Below are 4207 nucleotides of genomic sequence, written 5' to 3' on the forward strand. Positions count from 1 at the left end.
AAGGGGGCTGTCGCCTCCGTCTCATCTGGGTTCTAAATTGTCCATCCCTGGGACTTCCCTGGTGGTCCAGTGGCTAAGACCCTGCACTCCCAGAGCAGGGGGCTGGGGTTTGATCCCTGGTCAAGGAAATAGATCACACATGCCACAACTAGGGGTCCTAAGAGTTCGCATGCCAAAACTAATGATCCCGCGTGCTACAACTAAGGCCCAGTGCAGCCAAAGAAATAAATAAGTATCTATAAAAAATGAATTGTCCGTCACTGACAGCGAATCACGGGGATGCTGTGAGTAGCTAAGTGAGCCTTCTTCAGGTGAAGTCTTGATTTAGTTATCAGAGAAAACCCTGCTGCCATCACCTCAGCTGACCTAAATATCCAAGCCTGATCGGTTTTTTTTTTTTAACCCTCTTTTGCAAGAAAATGAATTTCTCCAAGAATACTTTTGCACGGTGGTTCTCAAAGTGAGGGCCCAGAGACCAGCAGCAGCAGCTCAGCCTGGGAGTCATGAGAAAGACAGAACCTCGACCCCGAAAATGCAGTGTCCATCTGCGTTTTCCCGAGATGTGCGGGTGCAAGCCCCCTTACACACTGAAGCGCCGCTGAAGCAGATGGAGCCCTTGCTCTGGGAGGTGGGGGGCGAGGGGGTGGGCAGCAAGCGAGGGGAGGGCGGCCAGGACAGCAGCCTGGCTGCAGCAGTCCTGCCCGGAAGGGGACAGCGTTTTCGAGATACCTTCATTTTTTTTAAGCAACCTCAACTGTGGTGAATCAATTTTAGATGCCACTGCCTCTGAGTCGGATCTGGGTGAATCTTGAACCGTAGGAAGAGGAGTGAGGGAGTAAAAAGGCTTGGTGGTTTCAAGGACCCTTAGCACTAAGGCCTTTCTGAAAACCTAATAAAAACTGTGACATCCCTTTGCCAGAAACACACACATTTTACATACACTTCTGACCAAGACCAAGATTTCCTGGTCTTGAGTGCAATGGGCACCAGATTAAGAATCCCTGCTCTGGGAAGAGGCACAGAGAAATAGAAGGGCAGGAAAATAAACGATTTAAACTACTTTTTTTCCAAAGTGGAAAAAGGCGACAAAATTTCAGCACATAAATGCAGACGCTTATCAATTATTCAGATGTAGGCTAACTCAATTACATAGATGAAACCCAAAAGATCAAACGTATTCCATCATGTCACCTGGCTTCATCACCAGATCAATTTCAACACTTTCTCACATAAAACGGCACTTTCCCAGGCTCCTCAAAGCACCATCTGTTTCAGCCAGCCCTAGTTCTCCCCCTAGCATCTGGGGAAGCCTAGGATCAGGTCACAGTCATTTGTGTGACATCAGGCCCCCTGCCCCAGGGACCCTGTAAGGGTACGAGAAACATTTACTGGATTTAAGTTCCGTCCATAAGGGTGAACAGTGGACAACTCCTTATCACCTAAGAAGGTGAAAGTTTCTGTTTAATCAGGGAAGAGCTTATTGGAAGTTCAGCACCAGGACTGTCTTGACACCGTGGTTGGAAGACGCTGTCCAAGGAAGTTCTCCAGCACCACAGAGAAGACCACACTGAAAGGAACCCACATGCTAATTTCCCCGACAATACTTTTTGAGGACCTAGCTGTCCAGGACAGCTGTCCTAGGGTCCAGGACAGATGCCTCCTTCAGCCAGGTGTCCGAGATCTGCGGCTTCTCAGAGCTCCTTACACCTGTGAGATAAAGAGGCTCAGACCTGTGTTCTCTACTTTAGCGCTCAGGGATGGTCAGAGGACCAGCCTCCCTCAGGACACCCCAGACCCTGAGTACCATGGGCATCCCACTGGCCCATCAAGATATACAGATGCATCTCTATCCTTTAAGACCCTCTCTCCCCTTGGAAGACAAAGCTGAAAAAAGCACCTGTTAGAATCTAATTTCCATTCCACCAGCCAGTTAGTTCTGGGCTCAGCCCTCACATGATGTTCTCTCATTTGCTAATTTCTTTACCCTTTTTATAAGCCCCGTCCTTTCTGCATAATAATTTCAACAACTCAATGAACACCAAAAAGATGGATGGCGACAGTGGAACTAATTTTATCAACTATTTGAAAGCAATGCTCAGAAATACATGTTTTAATTATGAATATGTCAATTTTTAAAATTTAAATTAAGGAGCTACCGTCTGGTTTGCACCCAGACCTCAAGCCCTCCTGGCGCAGTCTCAGAGTTCCTGTCCCAGTGTTCGAGGGTAAATGTCAGAGGCTTTTTCCAGTCGCCTGACCAAACCGTCATTTAAACTTGGTGAACACAATTTTAGGATTTCTATTTGCCTAAACATCTGCACTGTAGGCTGTGGACATTCTTAATTTACACCTCCTAACACCCTACAAACATCACTGGTACCAGGCCCACAAAGGCTCAAATAGTAGAATGTTCTATGCAAGGGGCCGGGAGGAAAATAAGCTGCAAACAACCCAAAGCCTTACTCCCAGAAACTAATTAAATCAACTATGATACAGTCACCGGGTGGAAAGCCTAGCAGCAATTAAAGAGAATACGGCATCCCATCCATGCATGGTGATATTATAGTATATAATGCAGTATATATATTTATGATGCAATATTGTAACAGTACACATCACATTAATGTATGAGAAATTTAATTCATTTAAAAATAATATATGCTATTATCTATCGCGATTATATTATGCACTACAAGCCATTGTCTTAACACATTAACTCATAGAAAATCAAAGAGCACAGAACTGTCAAGGCAGTCCACTTGAATAAAAACAAAAGGGCACGTTCGAGCCTATAAACGTGAATGTGCGTATCAGCTGTCCCGAGCATTGGGGCTCAGCCTTTGCCGCGCATCAGCATCACCTGGAGAGCCTGTTACCGCCCAGATTACTGGGCTCCAGCAACTGGTCTGATTCGGCAGGTCTGGGGCGAGCGGGGGTGAAGCTGCAGTTCTAACCGGCGCCCAGGTGCTGCTGCTGGTCCCGGGGCTAGGCACATGCCCGGGGCTCAAAGGAGGAGTTTGGGAGTTTTTACTTCAGACAACTTACACGTACACATTCATTCAACAGCTCTTGTTGAGCGTCAGCTCCGTGCAGGGCAGCTGTAGACCGCCCCGAAGGGTCCGCAGCCTTTCCTCCGCCTCCTGGGTGTCTCACCCGAGAGGGGAAACTGAGGCCCCGAGACCGGTCATCCAAGGTCGCCAAGTCTCTCTGACGGAGCTGGGATTCGAACTCCAGACTATGAAACGCCGGCGCGCTCCCGAGCTCCAGAAGAAGTTCCCCCGTGGAGAGCCCGTGAAAATCCTGCGGACACCGCCCGGGCCGGGCTCAGACCAACAGGAGCCGGCGGGACAACCCCGCTGGAGCGGCCGCGGCGCGCGCACGCTGGAGCCCCGCCCCGCCGGCCGCAGCGAGGGGGGCGGAGCCGGGCGGGCGCGCGCGCTGGGCCCGCGCTCGTGCTCGCGGCGCGAGCGCAAGGGAGCGGCGCCAGGATAGAGGCTCGCCGAGCCGCCATTCTAACGCAGGCGCGGTGGCCAAGTGGTAAGGCGTCGGTCTCGTAAACCGAAGATCACGGGTTCGAACCCCGTCCGTGCCTGTTGTGATAACTCTTCCCTTTCCGGGGGAGACTTTTTAGGGGTGTGACATCACAACGATCATCGGTTTTCGACCCGGTATTTAGGTCCTCGCCCAGGATCCCAAGCGGGCCAAGTGTTTTCACTCAGTTTAGATTCAGGCTCCCTCGCCCGCGCAGAAGGTCCAAGTCCGGGTGGTCTGACCTCTGAGTTCGGGATGGTGGGGGGCGCCGGGCGGACGGGGGTCGCGGGCTCCAGGGATCACGTGGAAACCGTGGCCCGAGCGCTGACTTTAGCGCAGAAAAACCTACGGCTGATGGCACTTGGCTCAAGAGCCACTAAGCATTTTTCTGAACATTAAAGTCCAGTTGAATCCACTCTCCCGAGAGAACTGCCGTTGCCTGTTCCTGAGCCCACACCCAGAGTCAGCTGGTGTCTGGCTTGCTATTTTTAAAAGGAAATCCATTGTAGGCACTGCATTAGAGGGAGGAAATCCTGCCCAGACTTGGAGCTGGTCCGACAGGAAAATCTGCACCTTTCTCTCTCTCTCTCCCTGAGCCTCCTTTTGCCCCCCAAGTAAAATGGGTCGCTGGTCAGCACTGGCTGAGAGACTGGCTGAAGTCGCGGCCTCAGTCAAC

The 4207-nt window shown here is 50.9% G+C and overlaps 1 non-coding gene across 1 annotated transcript; it reads left to right on the plus strand.

The window, feature by feature from the left end:
* The first annotated feature begins 3520 nt into the window (after positions 1 to 3520).
* On the plus strand, positions 3521 to 3592 carry TRNAT-CGU. Its single transcript has one exon. It is a non-coding gene; the product is annotated as a tRNA-Thr (tRNA).
* Positions 3593 to 4207: the final 615 nt, after the last annotated feature.

The sequence above is a fragment of the Oryx dammah genome, unplaced genomic scaffold (assembly GCF_014754425.2).
Source record: "Oryx dammah isolate SB20612 unplaced genomic scaffold, SCBI_Odam_1.1 HiC_scaffold_2, whole genome shotgun sequence".
NCBI classification, from domain to species: domain Eukaryota; kingdom Metazoa; phylum Chordata; class Mammalia; order Artiodactyla; family Bovidae; genus Oryx; species Oryx dammah.